Source organism: Hippichthys cyanospilos, chromosome 11, assembly GCF_059441005.1.
Source record: "Hippichthys cyanospilos isolate Australia breed blue-spotted pipefish chromosome 11, RoL_Hcya_1.0, whole genome shotgun sequence".
Classification (NCBI taxonomy): Eukaryota; Metazoa; Chordata; class Actinopteri; order Syngnathiformes; family Syngnathidae; genus Hippichthys; species Hippichthys cyanospilos.
In genome coordinates this window covers 21,555,920-21,583,295 of record NC_142379.1, presented here as the reverse complement: position 1 = coordinate 21,583,295, position 27,376 = coordinate 21,555,920, and the positions used below count along the sequence as shown (strand labels likewise).

Genomic DNA, 27,376 nt, shown 5'->3' with positions numbered 1-27,376 from the left:
GGGTGGTCAATTTCCATCCGGCCCGAAGCCTGTGTCATAAAATCAATAACGTCTGGCCCGCATGGAGAATTATTACATTGGGCAGCAGCGCTGTTACCTGCGTCTGCTAAATGCTGCCATCTTTAGGCTCAGTTAGGAACAGCAAATTAGTATATGAGTAATTGACTGTATGAGCCCGTAATTTTCTAAAATGGCAAGAGACGACAAAAGGGGGAAAGTTGTGCTGCAGTGTGACGCAGAGAGCCGCGGTCAGCGGCTGCAGCTTTCTCCTTTACCGAGAGCTGGATAAGGACAAGTTCCGAGAGATTCGAGCATTTGGTAAGAAAATGCTAAGCTTGTTCGGGTCGACGTATTCCTGTGAGGAAGATATTCCCGGTTATGAATTTAAATAAGAGCCGTGTGAGGGCACGGCTGTCGGACTCTCTCTTACAGGACATCTTGCGCATCCATACTACTGCCATAGAGCCAGATCTTATTTTAAATGAGTCCTGCACTTGTTGATATGACTATTGCTTGTTCATTTTTCTGTTATTGTGTTTAAAAATTCTATAACTGTTAAACTGACATGGTGAGATTTTTTTTGTTTCAAATGTAATTTGCACCCAAGAGTACAATTACTTCCGTTCAACTGTTACAAACACGTTAATTAAAGTGTTAAAAAAAAGTGAAGTTAAGTGAATATTCAATTTTAACATTTAATGTCTATTCAATTTTTATATGCATGTTTCAAATTAACCAAAACACATGCTTAAGATAGCTGAAATGAAAATTAAATGCAAACGTTAAACACAGAATGTTCCGCTGAAATGTATTTAAATGAGTGGTTCTTAACCTGGGTTCGATTGAACCCTAGGGGCTCGGTAAATCGGTCTCAGGAGTTCGGTGGAGCGTCCACCGCAGAGGTCCACCCCTCAGTCTAGTCTGCAGTTAGTGGGTACAGTCATTGAAAGCGTCCTGCTCTGAGATTTCCTACCATGCACTGTGTTGTTTTTGCTATTTGAACAAGGTGATATTAATGCACAATTCATTTCGTGCACCAGTAAAAAAAATCTCTATATATATTTTGAATATAAAAAAAATATATATATATTTTTTTTTTTACTAAAGGTCGGTGAATGAGCATATGAAACCTCTCAAGATTAAGAACAACAACAAGGTTAAAAACCAATGATCTAAATTAATTGCTGTTATTTGTAAAGAATTCCCGCCAAGGTTGGCCCCGCTACATTTTTAATACACCAAATCTGGCCCCCTTTGCAAAGAGTTTGGACACCCCTGATATACACAATCGGAAAACTGAAACTCTGGATATTTGAATAATGCCAAGCATTTTGATGCATCGCACCTTTCCTGCTTCCTAAGTTTCCAAAATGTCAGTTGCCACCAATACTGCTCCAATTACATTGAGAAAAAAAATGTCCAGTGAAAGTATGACAGTAGTTCACAACAAGCCTTAGATCCATTTATTTGCAGCTGAAAACCTTTTAAAAAATTCCATCAGATACATGTTCATCCACTCATTTTCTAGTGTAGCTCGTTAGCATGAAAGCATGAGCATTATTTCTACTGTATGCTGGAGTAAGTATTAGTCATTTTAGGATGTAGTAGAAGGAGGAGAGAAAGAAGAAGGAGAAGTAGAAGACGACAACAAGATAGTGTTTTTCCACACATTTTGAATTGTAGCTCAATAGCATGCAAGTATTAGCCAACTTTTATATTTTCGTAACCATGACAAAACTTTTTTTATTTATTTGCTTTTTAAAATGGCCATACAATGTCAATGTCATTCCAATAGATTCTGAAAACAGAGAAACTGGTTTCCATCAATACTGTGTGATGTGGACTTGGCAGAGTATCAGTGGATCAATTTTAGATTTTATGTAATTGTTAATCAGTGTAAATAACATTTTTGTGTTGTAATTAATCATTTTTGTGCCGTTTTGAAGTGTTTTTAATGTGTTTTCTCTGTCTTTTTGACTTGTTGCATCGTCTATTGTTCGTCTTTTCCTTTCATCATTTGGCTTTTTTTGTATAAATACTGGAAACAAGAATGTTGAGGAGCTCCACCAAAAAAATAAAACTCCCATGATCATTTCTACAGGATTCACTAGAGAATCCAAAGAAGGAGACGGGAGTTAAAAGCATTAAAGACACCAGCTCCATCAACATTTTTAAAGGTTTTACCTCATTAGCAGCGAACGGTAGGTACCGGTATAATCTTCTAAGATAATTGTAATTGACATTTTCCTGCCATTACTCAAAGCCTTTTATGGTGACCATTACATGACTTGTCTGCTGAGGTCATTTGCAAAAAAATGTGGTGTTTCTTTGTTTCTGACGGACCAACAATTAGTTTGGTTTGGCCTGACCATACACTCTTTATTAGAGATAGGATTCATGGCTCTTTGAGGGGATCCAGATCTTGGCGAGCCGTTCAAAAGATTGGCTCTTTTTGGCTCGTTTTAAATATTGAGTCAGTTTTAAGAAGCCAACTGGGGGCCATCTCTGTTTAATCTGGTAATGATCACTGGGAGAAATTAGGAGTTGATTTGTAGTCCAATAATTAAAACTAATCGACATCAACAAATCAATATCTGAGCCTAGCTCATCGCATAGGGTGGGACAACATCCCTCTGCTTAGGCAGTGACATAACTATTTTGGATTTACCTTTAGAACAGAAAGTGTGTCTGTGTAAAGCTATGCTGACTTATGTTATTCATACTATTCTTACTCAAAAATGAACATTAAAAACAAAACCGACTGCAATGAATTTCTGTGCAAAACATCTTACACAACAAACACTTCCACACAAGAACATTATTATCATACAAGAACAAAAAAAAATATATTTTGAATATTAGACAAATAAATGAAATTTTAGAAAAAAAAATCGTCCACTATTACCGTAGGCTGCTACAAAGCCCCTCTGGTGCCACGGTAAAAAATAAAATATTTGCACTAATCCGTACGCACGATTTAGTAATCCGTACGCACAGTGTAGTAATCCGTACCCACAGTTTAGTAATCAGTGCCCTCAGTTTAGAAATTCATAACCACAGTTTAATATACTGTGTGTACAGTTTACTGTAGAGGAGCTCTTTGATGTGTCCTGTAACCCAGTAGTCACACATTATTGTGTTATTGTTCTGTCGAACGCATCTTGCAATTTGCAGTTGGTCTCTGTGCACTTCACTTTAGCTCCTCCTGCGTCTTCTCAGCAAAGATGACGGTTCAAATATTTTACAAATGTTGTTTTTGTCATTCTAGCTATTAGTCTGCATCGTCATTGAGGGACAAGAGGCATCATTGGTCCTCAGACAACGTTTTGACTCAGATTTATTGATCGCGAAAGTCAGAATCTGTCATGTTCCTGTTGTTGGTTGGTGTCGGTTTCTGTTATAATTACTATTATTTTTGTACTTTCAAATTGTGGTTTGTTTTAGTTCACATGTCTTGTGCCTGTTTTGTTCGTATTTTGCAGTCCCTGAGTGGAAATAAATCCCCCTTTTTTAAACACATAATCACCTCGCGGCTTCTCTGCATTTTTATGTCGACCATTCAGCATCTCTCACCACCATGCTACGCAATCGTGACAGAATCTCCCACTGTCCTTCCATCGTTACTTCAGTATTAATTAATGTAGAGTGTTCCCGGGAGGTGCTCCAAACGCTTTTCATTAACCTGAAGGGAAACACAGAACTTGTACTTCTGGGGGAGCGGCACAGCTGAAAACCTTTTATTCCACACACTGCAAATGCCCCCTCTCGTTGCCCAGCTCATACGTCATCACTTCGGAACACCTCCCTTCAATACAGCATTTTTTTTTTTTTTTTGTTCTCAATTCAGCGTCTACAGTGAACCCTACACACAGTTTAACAAACTGAGGGTACAGATTACTAAACCTTGGGTATGGATTACTAAATTGAGGCTACGGATTACAAAACCATGGGTACGATTTACTAAACCATGCGTACGGATTAGTGCAATTATATATATATTTTTTTTTACCCTGGCACCAGAGGGACTCCGTAGGCTGCAATACTACCGTATGCACAAGTCATGGCTCCACTCCTACACAATGACAGCGGCACGCAGGGCTTTTTTTTCTGTTGGAGCATTCACATGAAGACTGCATGCACAACACAAGCAGTCCTGCTCTGGGTGCACGCCTCCCTCTTTAACTGTTATCTCTCGCGGAAGAGCAGGGCGCGTTGACACAGAGGCAAGGAGGAGTTCATTTCTGTCCAAATCATCTGTGTGAAACACGCATAGGAGAAAATAGAACGACAGAAAAAACAGCTCCCCCCCAGCCGCGACTCGACTCCCATCTTTCATATGTATGAACCGTTCAAAAGAATTGGTTCGTTCGCGAACGTCACAACTCTACTCTTTATTACCAAAAAGCTAGGGGGAGCGGACTCTCTGCACCAGCATGCCCAAAAATGTGCAATGTTTTCTGCAATATTCCCAAACACCAAAAACTAGACTTGCACATGCACAATTGATTAGCACATGGAACAAGGAAAGAAACACATAATGAAAGTTATTGGCCATGTCACTTCCATCATCATTTTGCTTTTTAATGACTTTTCAGTCACTTAGTCGGGTGTGAAATAGGAGCTTGAACATGCCACCATACATTCACTACCAACACATCCAATGTTATTTTTGGGTAGGCGTCACAACCTGATCAAAGCACTGATGAACAGCACTTTGCTCTCATCATTCCAAAAAAATTATGATTATTTACTTTTAAAGAAATTTTAATCAATTAGCAGACAAAATATCATTTTCAGTCATTTCAAACCGAATTCATTCAAATCGGATTTTTCAAAATAGGTCTCAATTGACAGCTAGCAAAGTATATATTAGGAATCAGGTGAGAAACCCAGCACACTTTCACACCGGTAAATAATATATGTGGGTGAAAAAGCAGACGGTTTTCCACAGTAAACTTTTTAACTAATAAATGAAATTTTGCCATTTACCTGGCAGACTCAGAGCAAAATCTCTCCTCAACCCGGAAGCAAAACCAAACTACAAAATGTGGAGAAATGTTGGCAAGTATTTACTCTTGCATGGGCGTAAGGTGTTAGGAAGGAATGAACTGCCTCTGTTTAATTTTTGTTTCAAATCATGTTTATCTGTTAGGGCAGGTGTCAGAGCGCAGAATAAGCAGGGGGAGCTTAGCTTTTCGTGATGGGGCACCCTAAAGAGATTGGAGTGGCCATGCATATAACTGTCTGATGCATTTTTGTTGCCCGATTGGTTACTATTTTTGGACATTATGAGCAAAGTACACTTATTTCTAATAGAGAAGTTGTGTGGTTCAGGAAATGCTGTGAATTTGTAAAGCTCTCTTAGCCTTTCACTTTCACTTGTGGAGCTCTTTAAAACTCTATTGTGATTAGGGGCTGTATAAATTAATTTGGCTTGACATTAAAAATGGCAGTTATTTGAAACTCATCCCTTTATCCGTTGAGGACAGACTAGTTTCAGTTAACTAATTGCCAGAGGAGTATGGGATGAACTTGGTTAGATGGAACACTCAAAGGTGCACAGCCTCAAGAAAGGTAGACAATAACTTTAACAGGTAAAAAATATGAAGTCGCACCCATTTTTATGCTGAGCACGCAGACAGCAGTTTACCAAAATATGGCCCTTGTTTCAGCAATTAACATTGGCTTTTACCCAAAAATGATCGATTTTGCATGACACTTCTCCAGGGATCTGAATGTGCCATAAAAACATCCAATTTGCGAAAAGACTATGTTCACTGAGGAACAACTAGCAAAGAGAACATACCAGAAGACCACTGGTGATGGCTGTAATGATATTCCAAACACTGTTTTGCAATTCAATAATAATGCAATGCAATAATTTTACATGGTTAGGTTATAATTGTGTATGGTAATTGTGTGAATTTTTAGTGATTTGTTTTTATGTTGTGTCAGCATGTGTGTGTACTCATAATCTCTGATCCATTTACACTCTGTTTAGCAAACGCAGCAATAGGATGTAATAATGAGGGCTTGTTCACACAGGCTATTCAACTAACAAGCGTTGTTGTGTGTTGGGTAGACTCGGCTGCCTTAACCCTTGGGGGCTTGTAAAAAACATATTACACATTTAATTTTTCTTCTGAAAAATGTCACTGCTTTTAGGGTGTCATAACAAACCAATTTTGAATATATTTTTATTTTCAACCACTCAGAATGCTCAATGGAAGCAGACCTATTCATACCTACCATATCTAGTTTATATATATATATATATATATATATATATATATATATATATATATATATATATATGATAATAATAATAAAATATTTGTGGCTCATTTCATAAGACATAGTTAAAGTATTAAATATGTCATATTATACATTATATTATACATATTATACATAATATTTAAGACAAATATTACTGCAGTACACATATTTACTTAAATCTCCAATTATTAAGCCTTATACACTATACAGTAGTGAATTTGATGGGGAGAAAGAGAGACTGTGCAGGCTGCGCTGGAGCACCTCATTCACAAAGCAGCTCAGATCAAAAAGCGATCGGACTCGTATGGCTCAACAACGTGGCTTTTATGTTACTTATAACTTCACAACTGAACGTGGCAATTCCAAAACAATAAACCGAACCATATTTCTATTAATGCTTGGGCCATCATTGCCCGCCAATAAAATGTAAACAAGACGCCCGCTCAACATCGTTAGGACCCGACTTACTTGTCCCGTAAGATGCCCGCTCCAACCAGAGTACACAAAGAACCTCTCCCCCTGCTTACGCAAGCACAACTGCAATCCACTCTCATGAACATCAACCCAGGGGCAATAAGGAATTTACAACAGAAACTGTTCCCCTTTTCCTTTCAAGTCTCGCGCAGCTGCGGTCATATTAGCTGCGGCCAAGACATTGAACTAAAGTCTCACCTGAACATGATTAAAGATTATTACAATGTAGAGTTTACACTTGAAATACCATTTTATCATAAAAAAAAATCTAGGTGAGACATTTCCAATGGTCTGGTGAACATTTGCGCTTTACTCTCTGCCCTGACAATGTGCGTGTGTGTGTGTGTGTGTGTGAGAGTGCGTGTGCGTGCGTATGTGTGTGTGTGCTTGAGTGCCTTTTGCTGTGGATGCACTTCATGACCGACACTGACGTGCCTGTAGGGCAGGTTTTGTGCGGGAGTAGATCAAATAAGCGCTTGTGTTGTCAACACACAGAGGAGGCAGAGACAAGAGGAGCAAAAATGACGTTCACTAGAGCAGTGGTCCCCGGTCCGCGGACCGGCACCGGTCCATGGATCAACTGGTACCGAGCCGCGTGGGCTGCACCCAAAATAATGTTTTGGAGATGAGCACGTAGCACACACAGACGTATGCTATGTGCACACCGAACGCAAAAATTTGCGTCGCTACACTCATTTGCGGGGCTTTCTATCGCTGCTGTACTTTTTGTCCACTTTTTTTGTCACGCGAGGAGAGGGGAAGGGAGGGGAGCGAGTTTTCTATGCACTTTACTGTAGATCCGGGAAGAAGAGCATTGCTTAGAACTTTGACTTTTCTGGGATGTGACACAGCCAATAGTTTCACCAACAGCACCTTTATTCTTTGCGGCAATAAATAAAAATAAAAGTTTCAATGTCGCAATCAAGTGGCCGAGACCGTGCTAAATATTGTGCTGACAATACTGCGCTATCATTAGCTTAGCACAGAAACTACGGTTTAACAGCTGTTAACTGAAGCAAACGCTGCACATACCAGTTGTCCCAAGTTCTCGCTTCCGCCTTTCTGCAAGCCAGGTGAGTGCTCTTGCTTGGCAGCTTTCTGTTTATTACTTAGTTAATTGCATTCAACCTTTTTACCTTAAGGCCAAGTGTCCAGAGAATTATAACTAGAAGAATGTCTTATGTGTTGTTCTATTTGAGGAAGCGTCCTCTCACTTGCCCGGTCATGATTGCTGGTTTGTCCAACTGCTTTCATGTGGTAGGAGGTGTCTTAGTAAAAAGGTCACCAAAGGTGTTTTATACCTGATGCCGTACCATTTCACCTTACATCTGATCAGTGGCGGGCCATGACTTTCACACGTACGCCTTCTGTGATGCCAGACTCTCAAATAAATAGCCCCCATGCGCACACAAAACTTTTTATTTAATAGTAATTTGAAATAAATACCCCCAAAATATTATGGTCCAAATTACAAATCACAGTTTAATATAAGAAAAACATCATTTTATTTCTTTACTATTAATTGAATATGAACGAAATAAAATAACACAACCATATTAAAAATGAAACAATAAATACTAAAAGGCTTGCACTCACCAAAACAAATGGCGGTCACAAACAATCAGTCTTCAATATCTCCCTATTTTTCTTCACCTTTTCATTATGGAGGTCTCTTTCTCTTGTCACTGAGATGTACAGTGCATTGACACGGGTGATTCAAAAATTTTTTAAAAGCACCGTAGCGAGTGTGTCCAGCCGTGCTTTGGTGTCTCGTTGCTGCCTTGGTTAAACAATTGAAGTTTGCAAATCCAGTGTAGCTCCAAACACCAAATTGATCCTTTGCAAACAAAAAGCATTCACAGTAGAACTATTTGCCAGGGTGAGGTCACGCCCCTGGTAGCCCAGTCAGAAATATTGCCAAGTCAGGACAGGTTAGCTAATAGCTACGCTATGCCTCTAAAGCAATCAGACAAAGCCAACACCGCATAGCTGGCTTGTTGAGCATTGCACCGCCTTCCTGCAGTGAGCATCCACTCACATCACATTCAACGTGAGGGCTCTAGATGGCGATCTTGTGACTCGGTTGGCTATTACTGCTATCTATAAAGTTATATGGGCGTCTCACATATCCATGTGCACTTGCGCAGAAGCCCGCACCGTGTTGATGCGAATATCCTGGCTTCTGGCTAAAGTGGATTTCACCCAACATAGTGACATAAGTTAGCTAAATTCTAATTGGCTAAGAACTCCAATTTAAAACTACAACACTAGAAGGGGCATAACCATATAGATATAATATGACACGTAAAAGGAAAAATTGGAGTCTGCAACCCTGAATAAATGTAAATCTAGCCTTATCTGTTTGTCGATGAAAAAAAAAAAAATATATAATTTTTTACATTACATTACTTATGTCACTTTGTGGTGAAATGAACTCATATTCAATAAAAAATATATGTGAAGGCGTTAAGTTCCAGTAGTAAATTAAATTATTACAATTTAAATATTACAATCATTCTGAGGCCAAAGTATCCTAGCTTTTGGCATGTTTGTACCATGGTTAAAATAATTTGGGGTAAACTAATGTCACCTTTTTTTTTTTTTTAATGTCTGTTGGTTTTTATTGAAAGGGGTGTTATGGACCTGGACTTTGTGCTGTCTCAGTCTAGGATGTTTCGATTTCTTTTCTGAGACGGGTTGCATCTGAAAACAAAGACGAAAGGTTTAAAAGTTGTCAGCCTTAACATCAGAACACATGCTTCACATTTAATATTAAATGCTGTGTAAAAATACACATCAAAACACAAGTCCATTAAGGGGTTGCAGATATACAGTATGTAGATAGAAAGTTGTAATACATTTACTGACTGCAGAACAATCTTTGAGCAAAGGATTTACATATGTCCTTGTTCCATATACCTGGGTGCTTCCGACACTGTCAGTAAATAATCCTGCAGATGACATGGAATTTATAGGAGAGAGATCCATCTTCAAGCAGGTAATTTTCTTCATCTTCCATCATTTTGTTTTCTTCAGATGAAGAGTGATCTGTTGACGCTCCCTCCTTTGTGCAAAGGTAACATCTGTGCAGCTTCAGTTTAGTTTGTTTATAGATTTGGCCAACTGTGTTATCGAAGGGAATCTTGTTCATTTTGAAATCACGTATTTCAAATGTAAAGACTTCAAATGGCCCTTTTGTAGAATGTCCGTCAGGAAAAAAATGTTATTTTCCTAAATCCATGATCTGAGCAACGGTTGTTTTTGTCAATGTAGCTTATGCCTCCATCATTGTTGGTATATATGGTACTTGAGTGTATCCATTATGCCCCAAAATGAAGCCATCCAATTTCAATTTTCCTAGAAGTTTTCACTCCTGCTCTATTTCTTTCTCTGGCCATGGTACTTCGGGGATAATCTGGGGTACCACTCACTAATCCTTTTGTCTGACTTCATTATGTGTGCCCCTATTTTATCTCTTAATCTCTATAAAAGAGTATCTTTATTAGTGCTGTGGAGAAGATAGGACAGCTACTCGGTCACCGTGTGACTTTGTTTTTTGTCATTTGCTCATCAGTCATGAAGTGCAATACTGCCTCGTCAACCTTCAAACACAAAAGGCAGAGAGAGAGAGCGAGAGAGAGAGAGAGAGAGTTAGAGAGAGAGAGAATAGTGTCAATAGTGTTTCAGTGTGTTATGACCTGTGAGTCATACAGTATGTAGTTTTTGTATGTGTTCTGCTGTGTTCTCTCCTTGGTTTGTGTGTGTGTGGGTGTGTGCCTTTTGGTTGGAGAGTGTCAATTGTGTGCAGGTGGTGTCCTCCCATTGGCTGGCTCTCCTGATTGACGCCCTATTTAAACAGCCCACGGACCAAACTCTGTCTCTCTCCGGTCATCCCACCGCCAGAAAACGCCACGTCAGTGACCGTTAGGAATAGTGTGCATTACTGTTGTTAGCTGTGTTTGTTAGGTGTGTTTGTAAAGATTCTGTAGATAGAGCAGTAGCAGGAATGAAACGCCGTTTTTGGTTAATCCTTTTTCTCCTGTTTTTGTGTTAGGTGGATAGTTGAGCCAATTGTGATTCGTTTCCTTTTTGTTTTGCTAGCTAGTTAGGGATTTAGAAGATCTTGTTTATTATTTTGTTTGTTTGCTCTCCCTCTGAAGACAATACAAGCTGCTGTTTTTGTTCAATACTTTTAGTTTCACCGGCCTTTTCTGGTGGTGAGAGTACGGACGGGGGAGCACACACGTTATATCCCAGTTTCCTTAGGCTGGGTGTAACATATTGGGGGCTCATCCATTTTTTTCGGTTCGGCTTTGGTGTTCTTGTTGTCTTTGCTTGTTTGTTGGCAGTTTTTTCTTTTGTGGTGGTGGCGCTTATGGAATTTAAGGTAGATGTTGTTGCTAATCCAACAATTAGTAAACTTGAGAAATGCAATAAAAACGACTTGATTTTGATAGCTGCTGCTTTTGATGTGCCTTTGCCACCCATCAGCAAGAGGTGAGAGTTAAAAGAGCTTCTGCACCAGAACCTATATGAAAGGGGTTTGTTCGTTGAGCCAGCCCCTGTGGGGGGAGCTGAAACTGGTGCTGTGCCTGGTATTCCTGCCCCACTCCGCACCTCCCCAGTCCAAACTGGCATGACGGCAGAGGAGTTCAGATTGACTCTGCGCATAAAGGAGGTTGAGGTGTGAAATCGGGAATTGGAGGTGGAAGCCATGATGTTCAGGTTGAAGGCTCTGGAGCTAGAGCGGGGAGCTGCTGAGACAGCTTGTCCCTCAACCGCACAGTCACCGTCCACTGGTATGCCCCAGGACAGTTTTGATGTTGGTCGGCACATCACATTAGTTCCTCCCTTTAGAGAGTCCGAAGTGGACTCGTATTTTAACACCTTCGAGTGTATCGCAGCTACGTTGAAGTGGCCTAAGAGTGTATGGCCTCTTTTGTTGCAGTGTAAACTTGTTGGCAAAGCTCAAGAAGTTCAATTCTCTTTCGATTGAGGACAGCCTAAATTATGACATTGTGAAAGCCACCGTCCTCAGTGCATATGAATGTGCCAGAAGCGTATCGGCAAAATTTGAGAAAATGTGAAAAAACTGCCACACAAACATATGTAGAGTTTGCTAGGGAGAAAAGTCTGTTTGATAAATGGTGCCAGGCCAGTAAGGATCAAACATTTGAGAATTAGCACAAGGTCATTTTGATTGAGGAATTTTAAGAATTGTCTTCCGGAAAGAATTGTATTTGAATGAGCAGAAAACTGCTTGTCTCGCTGATGCCGCTGTGTTGGCGGATGAATTCGCTTGGATGCACAAGAACGTGTTCGCCCCTTTCGTTCGTCGTGATTCGGTCTCCACTGAACGCAAAATTAGCTGCCCCAAAAGTAACCGCCGCATCCCTGTTACCTCTGCCGCCACAGAAACCCGCGAGTGTTTCTACTGCCATAAGCAGGGACACTTAATCGGCTCATGTCCGGTCCTTAAAAGGAAAGAGCTGATCAAAAATGGGAAAACCCCATCGCCAATCGGCTTGATTGGAACCACACCACCCTCCACGCAACGCTTGAATTTGAAACCCAAAAATCAGATCGATACAAATTTTAGACCGTTCATCTCGAATGGCTCTGTTGCGCTGGTGGGAAACAAACAGCCGGTTCCGTACGGCGTTATATTTGTGCCACAATTACGAGCTCGCGGGAAAAAAAATTGAGCGGAAAACAGATTTTCAGTGCAAGAAAAAAACTATCGAGCACGTAATGATAAGAATTTGAGCGTGCGCCGATGGAGTTTGAACACAGAATAAGAAATTGCTCGCTCAAAATTCCTTTTTGCTCGCTCGGGATAGCCCTCTCTCGCTCAACATCTCGCTCTCGCTTGTGTTACTCCTCCCTCCCTCGCTCAACATCGTGTTTGCTCAACATCGAGCTCTCGCTCGCTCGCTTGAGTCGTCCTCTGCGCTCGCTCAGTTCTGCTCACACGTTACATTTGTGCCACAAAACCAGCCAATCAGAGCTTGTAAAAGCACTTTGATTGACATAGTTCCAATTGTTAACCTGCGGGATACAGGCGCGAAACAAACACTTATCTGCGGCGATGTCCTCCCTTTCTCAGCTGAGTCATATTGTGGCTCAGACGTCTTAGCGTGGGGAGTAAAGTTGAGCATAGTGCGCGCACCCTTGCATTTTGTTAATTTGAGTTCTCGTTTTGTGTCTGGCAAAGCTAAAGTTGCCGCGAGGCCACGGCTACCAATAGCTGGCGTGGATCTGATCCTCGGAAATGATTTGGCGGGCGGAAAAGTTTTTCCTCCACCCGAGGTAATTGAAAATCCGTGCGGGACTGTTTGTAATTCTGACCCGGTTGGGCCAGACTGTTGCCCCTATTTCCTGTGTGTGCTGTGACTCGTGCTCAGGCACAAAAATGTGATGATTTGGTTGATCTAAGCAACTCTTTCATATGTTCCTCTGATCCACCAAAAACACTTGAAGAGAGTAAGGGAAATGTGCCTATTTCTGTCGAGCTTGAGCCTGATGTAACCCTTACTCTGCCTGTAAACAAAGAACAGCTGATATTTGCTCAAAATTCTGATAGTTTCTTGTTCCATTGCTATGCCCTGATTGTAAACCCAAATTGCAAGAAGTGCGTGTTTTATGTCAAGTGGCACTGGACATAACTGGTCTATGTTAGATAGATTCCTCTTTAAGAGATTAAAAAGAAACCTGAATGATGCAATCTTGACTCGTGATCTGACGCCTATCCGCTTTCATTCTTTAAATAATTTCATTATTCACACTTGTGCAGTTAATGTATCATTTACTTGACAGATGAGATTCCATGATTCATGATCAATTTATCATCATCGAAATACATTTTGCGTCTATTTTGTCTCAACCTGAACAAAACCGAACCCATGCATTAACATAAGCAACACCCACTTATAATAGGTGTACTAAATTTAAAAACATTGATCCTCATGAATCTTCATTAAAAAAAAAAAAACGGATTTAATTTGCTTATTCAAAGTAGTTTGAAATTACACATTGCGCATAGCTGACATGAACAAGCCCACCTCTTTAAGCCACCTATAGGCTGTCACAAAATGTGTAGGTTTCATTAATTTCTCTAACGTTATACATCACTGGAACTGAACAGTAACCAACGAGATGATAGTTTCCTGACACAAGTATTCAACAGACCAACTTCTCATCACCATACAAGTTACGGTATGAACGACCACCTATTGTTTCCAAAGTTACCATGGCAACCATTGTCCTTTATTCACATTTCATCACATCATGTCATCACTGTTCTTAAGCTATTAAGTGCACCTGTCCTATATTAAAATGACATTACTAACATTAGTTTCCCTTCGGCAGGCGCCACCAATCTTTTTGATGGCGAGAGCTACTTCTTTGGTACTGAGTAATACGAAGGGCTACCAGTTTATGTGAAGACCTTGATCATAAATAAGGAAGGATGTGAATCAAGTGTAATACCTAATGTATATGTCATTTATGCACAATCATTAGTAAAAGTCCTAGAAAATCTCAATGTTCTATCGACTGTGAACTATTTGCAGAGCAGGTTTGTGGGTTACTGATGTGATCCTTTGGGGGCTACCCAGTGCCCGCAGGCAGGTGACCCCTGCGTTAGGGTCGCTGTACATTTTTGTCAAAATAGTCTTTTCCTTTGTTTTAAAACAAAGGGAGGAAATGTGGAATCTGAAAAAAAATGTATCTACAATTATTCTTTTTTTTTTCTTTTCATAAATAAAGACAATTTACTTCTATAGAAAAAAAAAACAGCTTGAGAGTAACCAAAGGTGTGGAAGAGATTTGCTATATGTAAATGTTTGTTTAAATACAGCCCAGCCCTTCTGTCCCCAAATAGACATCTCATACCGGCAGTTGAGTAAAAGGGAACATAATTGATTTTTATGTTTAAAAAAACAAACATTCAAATGCATTCCTCAATTAGCCTTCATTTTAATCAGTGGAGGGACAAGTGTTACCTTAGCCTTAATTAGTGTTGTTTCAAAAAGGTTTATGAGCCTTGAGACATCACATTAAGAGGCCGTCCTTGCTTGTCATCAGAGCTTTAATTGCCAGAGCCAGGTGCAAACAGCATGTAATCTTGTTTGTCAGCTGCACAGTTTTATTTTCTAATTTTGTCCTTTTGACAAGCAATTTGGGAATAGTGAGGGATTTTGGAGTGCAGGCGGCCGTGAGCCAGCGGGGCGGAGTGGGACGTGACAAAGCTGCAAGAGGAGGAAATAGCGGGTCTCTGATGTGCACATTATGTGTGCGTGTAAGTATTTGTGTATATGTGTGTGTGTGTGTGTGTGTGTGTGTGTGTGTGTGTGCACATGCCAACTTGCCTAATCTCTCCTGTCCGACCTTGTAATCTACAGTATGTGCTTCCGCTGTTCCCTTTGTTCTGGGGAATGTTTGCCTCATTGTCTGCAGATAATTAGCCTACTGCTTTGCTCCTCACTCCCTCACCGCATACAGTATGCGTGTTTATCAGTGGCGTTCTTTGCATTTCACACCTATGCCTTCAGTGATTTGACCCTTCAGAAACACCGTACGCTTTACTGGGCTGCACAGGCTATTTTATGGAGCATTCAAACATCAATAAACATGCATCAGCAATTAAAACGTATTATATGTAATACTGTCAAACTTAAAATAATGAATTATTACATAAAATTATTTGTCCCCAAAGTTTTATGAAGTCCACCAAGTGTCATGTCGGTGGGGCATATTTGTTGCTTGTTGCTTGGGTGTGGGAAAGTGCATCCAAAATGCAGGGAGGCGGGATGAGATGAGTTCAACAAAAATATTTATTACTCGCAGGAGCTGGGCGACACACGAAAAACGCCAGATCAAAAGTAATACAGAAATCAAAACCTAACCTAGAAAAAAACAGTAGCAAAACTCAACATTCAAAGCAGAATTGCCCAAAATGCCAAGGAGTTCTGAAAAAGTACATAAGTAATTCACTCATTTTATTTGCAATAACCTGTGACTTTCGTGTTGTGAAGGATTTGAGATTTAAGAAGATGCTATTTACTAGTCCAATCTGTTTGCAGGTTACCATGAAGTGCTCTTTAAAAGACAAGTTTGTGTTGTGTCCTTATACTCTACACAAGGCATTGAACCTACTTCAGAAAGTATATTCTTCATTAACTATTCCTCATCAACTATTAATTATGTTTTGGATTTGAAGTACACAACATTCAGAAAATGTTTTCTTGATATTTTATCCTTTGTTATGGACATTGGACAAGCAGTTCTGCATTAAATCGCCATTGTCATCATTATTCAGCTTTTCCTGTTGTCTCATTTTAAACAGGCAAATTTAACCGTCACATCAATGTTCAACTCAATATTTAAAATGAACACCGTCATTTTTTTTCCCTCAATTTCAACCCCCATATTGGGGGTTCAACTTATACCTGCGTAACTCAAAACCAGAACAATATTCTCCACATATCGCAGCATTTGAAAGGTAGAAAGACATGTACTCGGTGTACATGGTAGCTGAGTGTCAAGAAGCTGGGTGGGCAACATCTATCTATCTACCTGGTAGAGTTTGGCTGCAGGGGGTTCATTGGAACTTCCATCCAGCACCTCCTCAGGAAGATTGGAGTGAATGGAGCTAAACTGAAGAGGGCATCCAGGGACCTGGCAGAAGAGGCGGAAAGAACCAGCTTCTGGCTGTGGCTTAGAAGGAAGGACGGGTCGTGGGGGAAACAGGAGTCCTAGGGGTGGCTGCAGAGGGCGGCAGTGCTCCACCACCACGAGATGTTCTGGGATTAATGGGGCGACACCTCAATGAAGGCTGGCTCCCAGCTGATGACGCTGCAGTTACCCCAGTGGCACCGTCTGAGGTGTGTCAAGCGGAAACGCCATGCAGGTAGAGCTTACCTGTGCTGCCATCTGTTTGAATAACTTTATTTTATTGTGAATTAGTACTATAATGTCATTTACAAGGCTTAAAATGATTTTATAAATACCTCTAATTTGATCAAGTATGCTTCCGTTTTAGAGCGTTTGCACAGAACGTTGAAAAATGCACTTTGGTCAAGCGCTGCCTTATTGCCTCTTTGTCAAAAATTAGGCTGCAACGTTCATTTTTCCGGCGGACTTTGACACATTTTCAAAAGAAAAGATGGCTTGACATGTCTCCTTCATCCTTTCGATGCATGCTTGAACAGGCCGATCAGAGTTAGATTTAAGCAAACTAGAACATTTAATAAACAACAGGAGGTAGACAAGGTTTTCTTTCCCGAGAGGAGAGTGGACAGGAACCTGACCTTCTCAGATCTCTTTCTGGCTTGGTTACAGATCTTTTCCGCTCACTATTTATTCATTTGGGCTGGCCCAAAGGTACAAAAGCCATTGTTGCCCTAAAGGGTTTAGTGGAGAGATCTTGGTAACAATACAAACAATTTTGTTATAGTGGCCGGTGCAGGTGCGCTTCCATGCTTTGATCTTCTTTCTCAGGAACACAAAGACTGACCCCATGCTTTTCCGTCCTTGGATCGAGTCGTGGTACCCACTGTTGTTCCTACACTCGTAGGAGAAATTCAAACTCACCTGTGTCAAAAAAATAAAGCATTGAAACTTCAAATTGTTTTATTGTTGCAACATTTGTTTTTGCATTTGCATCTACATGTGCGATTACACCCCACCCCTTCCTTCCATAACTGCATTAGTATGTTATTTGATATACAATGAGGAAATGCGTCTAAAAGTACTGTAATTTCATCTTTTTCATAAAAACACACCATGTTTTTACTTGGACAGCTATGATATGTGTAACCACTAAGTTCAGGAGTAGACTTATGCTTATGTTTTTGTAATGATTCACCCAAATTTATGAAAAAAAAAAAGGGGGGGGGGGGGGGTTTGACTTATTCACGAGGTCAACTTGTACACAGAGAAATACAGTAATTAAATCTGTGGTGCTGCATGTCATCCCATCTTGAGCCATTAAGTTATTATTGTTTGGATTGAGCTTGTTTCTCATTTTGTTACTGATTTATGATTCTAATTTACTTCATTCGAGATAACTAAGGCCTGCTTATGTGCTGCCATTTGGGACACTTGTGAGGTTTCTGTCACTAACAAAATATGAGTAAGTTCTTGATCATGAATATGTTGATTATCGATGTAGGTTGTCAGCTTTTTGGGTTTAATATGGGTGAGCAGGCTTACAATTTTTTTACAGGAAAAGATATCTCTCTTGTGGTTGCTTCCACCCCGCTCCTTCAGAGCTCTCTCCTAGTTGAGTGAAGCAGATGGCTTGGCATCAACCTGAGAGCCCCGTGTCAGTCTGCCACTTTGAAATGAAATCCAATCCATGCTCAGTTAGCCCTGAAGAAACACAGAAAGCGGCACACAATAATTAAGCACGAACAATCTAAGAGCACAACGAAATTGGAATGCAAAAAGCCACTGAGATTCAGATTCAGGAACCAGGTTTGCACAGCAAGTAAGCCTTGAGGGATGGAATCCATTAACATGAGATTTGAAAAAACAAACACATTTTATTTGAACAGTTGGCATGAAATGCCTTATTTAAGATCAGATCTAGGTGAGCTACGGATGTGTGGAATTTTCTCAGTGAATATTTCAATTTTATTTTAAGAAGCTCTGGACTTTTGAGAAGCTTACAGCTGAAGGAATCATACCGCCTCACCAACCAACATTTTAAATCAAGCGTAACCTAAAATCTCTTTTCTCTGAAGACATAGTTGGTTACAGCACTGTCCTTCAGCTTAGACAAAAATTACAGTGACAGAGCCACTTACAGTAGATGTTGTAGCATATGGTACATGCACACAAAGTATTCATTTCTGTTCCACCGCGTTGCTTGAATTTGTTGTCAGTGTCCGATTTGAGACAAGACGCCCTTCCTAATTCTTGTGAAATAACTCACAAGAGGCATGTTCTTGCTCTTTGAAATGTCAAATACTTGTTGATACTACCTTTGATGTACTCTCAGCATGGTTTATTTCAAAGCATCTTATGTGGTTGGTTTCCCAAAAATGTAATGATAATTTTATTTGAAATCAATAATGTTTTTTGCTTGTGCGGATACCTTGCTGTTTGTCTCAACTTAGTATGTATGCATTTATTTATTTTATAACATTTGTGTGGACGGCAAATTAAGAAAAGAATTGAGAAACGTCTCTCTACACTGTGCACATGATAATAAAGACTTTGACTGATAAAAGTGAAAAAATAAACTCATAAAATATTGTCACAAAGTTATTACAAATGTTTTTTGTCGTATATTCTATGTTACATATATACTCAAGTTGCAGCCTTCAGGTTTGGAGCAAAGGTAAATCAAGAATGGAAAGTAATTTCTTGTTCAAACAAGTCAACTCAGTACAATTTTGAAATATGAATTATGAAGCATCCTTTCACCCCTTGTAAAGCTTGGTATCCGTGTGTCATAATTAGACTTTAGGGGCTGAATACATTTTTTTAGGCAGATTTATGATATTTAACAGGATACAACTCAAAAGGCTGCTTAACTTGAAATATATTTAAAATAAATAGTCATTGAAATCATATTTGGGTCCCTTAAAGTTACATCATGTAATACCGTAAATCCCCAAATAAAGACACACTTTTTTTCCCAAAAATGAAGGCCAAAAGTATGGGTGCGTTCTATGGTCAAAATGGGTTTCCTCCACTGGGTGTCCAGGCCAGGACACGCTGGAGAGACTATGTGTCTTGGCTGCTTTGGGAACGCCTGGGAGTCCTTCACGAGGAGCTGGATCAAGTGGCTGAGGAGAGGGAAGCCCCTGTGACCCGACTTCGGATAAAGTGGAAGATAAGGGATGGATGATCTAAGAATTGACCAAATCCCCAAAAATTCAAATGATTAAAAGTTAGGGAAAAAAAATGTCTGTAATGATCCAGAAATTAACAAGTTATATGAAAATGACCCATCTCTTCTATTACATTAGTTTTGGAATTCCTTATAAACCTCATTATTATCAATGAATTGATACTCAGTGCGTCTCAATTTTATTCTGCAACCCCCCTCCCCCCATTTGACACGCCAACCATAAATAAGATTATCTAAAAAATATTGTATAAGTATATCTAAAACTATATCCTTTTTAACAATGACACAAGGAAAAAGCAATATAAATTAAACTTTCAACAACTGTTCACTTTTTTTTTTTTATTACAGCATTTATACAGGTTACAGGTCCAGTCTTTTGAGCCCAGCATTGACAGCATTGACAGAAGACACTAGGGAGCTGAAACTTCAACCGGATGGTGAGAACTTAAATTTCAACATGTGCGTGTGTCATCCCTTGGCTCAAATACTGCAAGAATGATGTGGAAGAAAATAACCCAAAACTAATCCCACAAAAGGAATAATATATAGCAAAAGAGCTTAAAAACTGGTCACTAAATACTTTGAAAATCTCTTCAAATCAAGCAAGACAAATCTGTTAATTTGCATGTTTGATTAATGGTCTTCAGATGCCCCTTTTGATTAAAACTGCCCTTCAGCTAATATTGCGTCTGATTTGACTTTAAATATCATGAAAATAAAAAAAAAAAATTCAGAATTAGTAGATATTAAATGTGCACCTTTGTTGTGGGGTCCTCATGAGGGATGATTACATTGCGGACCGATAGATGATCTTGAGGTCTTTAGGCCTGAGTGCTTGACCTACACATATTTGCAGGTACAGATGTGAAAATTGAGGTTGTAAAAAAAAGAAAAAAGAAAAACTGTTTAGATTACTGCACATAATTAATTTGGAACGTGAGGAAAAAGGGTGGGTAAGATTAAAGAACAAGGAGGAGAGAGTGTAGTAGTGGGAGGACTTTATCGCCATTATATTAGAGCATTACATTGTATTACATTGTATCAGATACTGCAGGTTTGTTCCAGGCAATATAAGTATAGATGAAAAGCAGTTATAAAACTGTCGTCAATTATTGCAGTGCATGATTAACCAAAACTCATTAAGAAATCCGTGCAATGTACAAAGAGGTAATTGTAATCACTCATTTTCTTTTTACAGTATGAACTCACACTTCACTATGTTTCGCTGGCCTTTTATTCTCAATGTCCCTGGAGTCCTCGATCCAGCGAAACACCCCCCCCCCCCCCTTCTCTGTGTGTGAATGTGTCTGTGTGTGTCTTGCTCCCATTTCTACAAATGGGTATATTCAATATATATATCTATATATATTTCATACATAAAATTATTCTCCACAATTTGTTCTTTCCATGTCGTATTATGCTCCTTCCAGTGTTGTAGTTTTAGGTGAGAAATTCTAGCCAATTCAGCTAAACTTGGATAAAATTTGCCTGCAACCAGACCCATTTGAGGGCATTCCAATTGAGAGTCGCGGGCTTCTGTGCAGTGCGCATAGACATATCTGCAGAGCACAAAGACATATGTTAACAGGCCCATATTGTTAATGGACAGTTGCATTAGCCAATCAAGTCATAAGGTGGCCACCTAGAAGCCGTTGAACGTGACGTGATTGGATGCTCATCGCAGGGAGGTGGTGTTATGTTGATCAACCGTGTTGCACGTTGGAAGTTGTAAAAATGTTATTTAAAAAAAACACATATTGCTCAACCAAGCTAATCGTGTGGCTTGGCTGATCAGCACTAAAGGCATAGCATACAGCAAAGCCAGAGCCGCGGACATTTAGCAGAATAATCGAATAAACTCCCTTTTTTTTTTTTTCCTTTTTTTCAAACCCATAATTGCTGAAGAGCAAAATATAAATTGGACAGATGCAACTTTCAGCATTGGCGTCCATGTCAATGGGAAAAGATTCATTATTGGAAATGAGACGCATGGACCAACTCTACAAGCAAGTCTGAGAAAAGAAAGAAGAATGGATTTTGTCTTGAAATAAGTGGAGGACTGCTGTTTTGGTGAGTCAAGCATTTGATTTATTTATTATTATCAATTTTAAGATGTTTTCATAAATTCACTTCATTCATATTCAATTCGTGAAAAAGAAATAAAATGATGTTTAACTGCGATTTGTAATTTAGTGTATATTCTTGTGTTAGGTTCACTGAGCTAATACTCGCCAAACCCAATAACTAAAACAAGAAAGAGAGAAGGCACGTGCACGTTGGCTCATGCATGGGGAGAACGAGACAGGACCACAAAAGGCTGCAGTACTGCCACGCTCTGAGGCACTTCCCCGTTCTCCCTAGTTTTATTATCTTAGAGATCCCTAGGTTACATGAAGGTTCCGGCCCTAAAGGGTAGAAATGCATGGGGGAGCAATATGTGCGGCCGGAACCAAGAATCTTGTAATACACATTTGTGAAAGCTGAGTGCGCGCCTCTGTGTGAGTGGCACAATGCAGTATGCAGCAACAGGTTCCAGTAAGTCAAACGCTCAGGTCCACAACACTTCCTCAACCAACTTCTTCTTTCCAGGGGAGCCTTCAGGTGACCCTGGGCCCTGGATGCTGTTTGACAGGGCCCTGAAAAGACTTCAACAGCCGTTATCACTAACATGACCCGGAACGCACCTGACATGTGTGGGACATGTTGCTATCCTAATATCTAATAAAAAGGTGTCAAATGATTAATCACTATGTGAATCAACAACAATAATAAATCATCTCAACAATTAAGAACATCTGATCAATATAATTGCTAACACATGATTGATTGGTACACGTGCTTTACTCAACTGAGTACTACTGATTGCTGTATTAATGACTTCATTTAACATGTCATAATTGATTGGCACACAATTGATTAATTACTGATTTATTACGCAATAAAAATAAATGGTTTATTAAATTTCTCCAACATCTTGTAAAAGCTTGCCTGTTTTTCCCTCGCGTCTGTCATTAGTATAATTAGTAAGTTTGGGAGTCAGTGGGGTTATAGCCGTTTTGGTGAGTCAAGAATTTTATTTACCGGCTTTTCCGCACTATAAGGCGGACCATCAATCAATGGCCGAGTTTCTGAAAAATGTCATATATAAGGCGGACCGGATTATAAGGCGCACATAGAGTTGAAACCATAGTACTGGCTGGGGTTACTTTATGCATCCACTCGATAGAGTTGCGTTATGCAGCCACTACTAGATGGTGCTTCACTAAAGGAAATGTATTAAAAACAATCAGCAAAGTCATCAAACTTTATTTATAGAATATACATTTTGTTCATACAATATAATATTGTATGGATCTTATACTAAGTAATATTTGTTATTAAAAAATAATCAGATAAAACAGTGTTATTGGTAATTGCTATTTAACTACTAAACAGGAGCAGCAGAGCGCAGAATAGATCCAGATCAAGCCATGCGCTCACGAACGCGCAATCGTTTTGATTTTCCCCTCGGCATGCTCTATATATTTTTGACCTGCTATTTCGTTATGGAGCACAAAGAAGTTAAGAATATACCAATGTCAGGGAAATTTAAATGACAAACATGCAATGGTATTAGTGAGAAGCCAAATGCAGGTGAACGCGTGGCGCCGCCGTGTTTTTAATTTTTTCCTCGGCATGCATTATATATTTTTGACCAGCTATTTAGATATGTGGCTGCAAGAAGTTACGGATAAATGAAAGACAGGGAAATTGAAAAGACAAGCATGAGTGTAGTGACACACTCTGAGTCCTCAAAAAAAAAAAAAATCGCGTTGGGCCTGCAAATCAAGGTAAATAATTGGGCTAAGCTGAGTCAGGCTTTAATACCCTCAGGCCAGGTGTATTCGAACTGGATATTTTTAGGCATAAATTATAGCTTATGCAGTCAGCACATGATATGATCTATATATGAGGCGCACCGGATTATAAAGCGCACCATCAGCTTTTTACAAAAAATTAAGGCTCTCCATTCTCACGGAGAGGCTTTCTCTTCGAGAGGGCCGTGTCCATCAGCTAGAGCACAGGTGTCAAACTCAAGGCCCAGGGGCCAGAACCGGCCCGCCACATCATTTTATGTGGCCTGCCAAATGCTGATTTGATGTCAAGTTTCTTGCTAAACTTGCAGATTGTCTTAAAAAAAATAATCTGTTCCAGATCTATCTTTTGAACAGTTTTTACCGGCCTCTGATTTCAAAACTAGATAAGGATGTAAACAAGCAAAAACGGCGTTCAAAAGACATATTTTTCTATTTTTAAGTCCTAAATTTCAGGATTTTAGTAAAATTCAGGGGTACGTCAAAATTTAAGCAATGACTGGTAAGGATGCTTTTTTTACACTATTTTTAGATTCATTCTGGCCCTTTGACAGAAACTATAACTACAATGTGGCCCACAATAAAAATAAGTTTGACACCCCTGTGCTAGAGCAGAGTAGTTTGATAATTGTAGATCAGACGGACACATCTGATAGTGCGGCCGTAGCCCTCCCTCAATGCCGCTACCATCGGCTAGTGCGGGTTGTAGCCTACCCGCTAGTCCCGCTAGCATTAGTCCTAAGCAGCCTTCTAGCCGCGGTGAGCCTGTTCGGACGCATAATCGTTTTACCTCCCTTGCTAGGCACACTTCATCTCAGTCTACTGACTCCCGCACATTAGTTATAGGGGAGTCCAATTACCCATAACATTAAGCTTAAAACGCTTGCCACCGTAATATGTATTCCAAGGGCCAGAGCACCAGAAGCTAGTCTTAGGGAGCTGACACGCAAGAGGCCTAGGCACCATCTTAGTGCAAACAACACTAGTTACTCAGATATAGTGATACATGTTGACTCCAACGATACTAGAATGTGGCAGTCTGAGATTACAAAGAACATAGCTAGGACTTGTAATTTCGCTACAACGATGAGTTGGCATTGAGTTATTTTCTCTGGCCCTTTGCCTGCGAGAGGCAATGGTGAGAGGTTTAGCAGATTATTCTTGCATAATCAGTGGATGGCTAGTTTCTGTAGAGAACAAGGTTTCCAGTTTGTAGATAATTGGCCCTCTTTCTGGGGCCGGCTTGACCTGCTAAAGATGGATGACCTTCACCTCAACTGGGAAGGCACCATGACTCTTTCTAGAAACATAGATTACTGTTTGAGCCTTTCATGACTTCTCACATTCGAGCGTGTCGGGTCGCAGGCGAGTAGCGAGCCTGCTAGAACGGGTGTGGAGTCGCTAAGGCTAGAGTTACCTGGCACTGGGCTGGACTGCTACAACACACATAATATTCTTAGTCTATTGCTATTAGTTTTCATTCCTATACTGATGATTCCCAACTATACATGCCTTTAGAAATAACAGATCTGTGAAAGTACAGTAAACTGGAGGCCTGCCTTGCCGAGATTAAACAATGGATGTCTTCCAATCTTCTGTTTCTTAACCCTAGTAAAACAAAGATGTTAATTATTGGCCCTGCTCATCATCAGCACTTGATTAAGAATACCACGTAGAACCTGGATAACTGTACTATTTCCCAAAGTAGTTTTGCAAAAAACCTTGGCGTGATATTTGACTAAACTCTCCCTTTTGGGACACAGATTAATAACATGACAAGAACAGCATTTTTTTCACCTTTGCAATATAGCTAAATTTTGCCCTATTCTTTCTCCTAGTGATGCTGAAACATTAATTCATGCATTTATTATGTCGTGCCTAGACTTCTGTAACATTCTGTTTTCTGGGCTTCCCATGTCCTGCGTCAAAAGCCTGTAGTCTGTACAAAATGCAGCTGTGAGACTATTGACAAGGACAAGAACGTTTTATCATATTTCCCCGATTCTAGCTGACCTGCATTGGCTTCCAATACACATGAGATTTGATTTTAAGGTGTTGTTAATTACTTATAAAATTTTACACGGTTTAGCTCCTTCTTATCTCGTCGACTTAGCATCACCATATGTTCCGTCCCGACAACTTTGGTCACAAAATGCCAGTTTGTTATCGACCCCACGGGCTAAAAAGAAGACTGCGGGATCAAGGGCCTTTTCCATTTGCGCACCAGTACTATGGATTGCCCTACCTATGGAAGTTCACGCAGCCACCTCAGTAGAAATCTTTAAATCCCGACTGAAAACACATATATATTCGAAAGCATTTACTTAATGGGCCTGTCTGCAGCTTTCTTCTTCTTTTTCCTGCCCCATTCCCGGAGAGGGGGGCTAGCTAGAAGAGTGAAGGTTGACTTGACAGTCCCCATTTGCCCCTGCGCTGATCGACCATCGCGGGTTAAGAGATTGACCGTCTGCAGTCCACATGGTTGGACTGTGGGAAGGTTCCTGCCCAATGGCTTTGCCTGCTGTCAAGTCGTCACTGAACTATACAGCATAATATGTTTTCTGTAATCTATATTGTGTACCTGTATTTGTCTGTATTGTGTATCTATTTGTCTGTATTTGGTAAATGCAGCATCCACTTTAACCTATGGGCCTGGAAGGGAGCTCCTCCCTCTTATGGTCCCTTTTGAAGGTTTCTAATTTTCCCCAAATTGGGATTTTTGAGTTTCACCTTCCCCTTCTGGGAGCTTTGACAGGGGATGTTGTTGTGTCCCTTACACCAAAAATATGCCTCTGTATGACTTATTTTTTTCGAAAGAAGTCTCGACATTACCTCTTTTCATTTGTGAAGTCCTTTGAGACTGCGGTGATTCAGGGCTATACAAATAAAATTTGATTGATTGAAAATGACGTTATCTGCTTAAAACTCTGGTCAAACAATGACTGTGTACGTTTGACGCTTCCTGTCATGGTAATGGTAAATCTGTCCGCATTTAAAGTGTGAGCGGTAAGGATTTTTGGCATGCAAGATGAGAGGATGACTATGCTTTTGTAGAGCCTCATTTTGCAGTTTTTGATCTGAACTTTGCAGGCAGATAAGCATCTAACCCCAACCCTAGAACACCAAAGGTTTTCCATTTGACTCCAGCAACCCTGCGACCCTTGTATGTTAGCTAGCTCTAAAAAGAGGATGGATGGCAAATTTTCAAAACATACGGTATATACTGTACATGCATTTCCCCATAAAATCAGTCATATAGTCAGTGCCTATTCTTAAAACATGTTCCTTTGCAATTGTTTTTGTTACTTAATCGATCCGTAACAGTGTGAAATAATCAGGTCACAATATTCACAAAGTGAATGAAATTCACAAGAAATGTTGATTGGCTGATGGTGACACAATTCATTCCCCTCGAAACATCAGCACCAGCACCTCCCCTTTTTTCTTTTTAAACTCCTTGTTTCTTAGCTTTTCTTAGGATTTTATCACTGTAATTATGTTTTTTTTGTTTTTTTGTTTTTTAAGAGTCTCTGAATCAATTTGAGAAAATAACAAAACACAGCTCTGCAATCATGACCATGACTTAATGGCGACCCATCAGCAGACCTCAGTCTTTAAGGTTGCTCATTGCACTGAAAACATTAGTGTCATATTTGTTGCATATGGTGTAATGTAACATGAAGTTGTGCTGGCTTGCTTCATCATATTTTTAGCTAAGTGAGCATTACAACATTACAAGTACAGCACTTTACTCTGGTTCTGTTTTTTTTTTTTTTTTTTATCCTAAATACATTCAAATTATGATGATTTTTTCCCCTCAGTAAATCTATTAAATATGTTCTGCATACTCCTTGAAAAAAGTCTAGTAAAGTCAGCAACAATGAAAGCAGCACCTCCAATTTGTACTCTT

At 39.8% G+C, this 27,376-nt stretch overlaps 1 long non-coding RNA gene across 1 annotated transcript; it reads left to right on the top strand.

Moving 5' to 3' along the window:
• Positions 1 to 210: 210 nt before the first annotated feature.
• Positions 211 to 22,509, top strand: LOC148416334 (uncharacterized). The gene is made up of 4 exons (XR_015867304.1): positions 211 to 318; positions 19,961 to 20,049; positions 21,518 to 21,682; positions 22,202 to 22,509. It is a non-coding gene; the product is annotated as an uncharacterized LOC148416334 (long non-coding RNA).
• Positions 22,510 to 27,376: the final 4,867 nt, after the last annotated feature.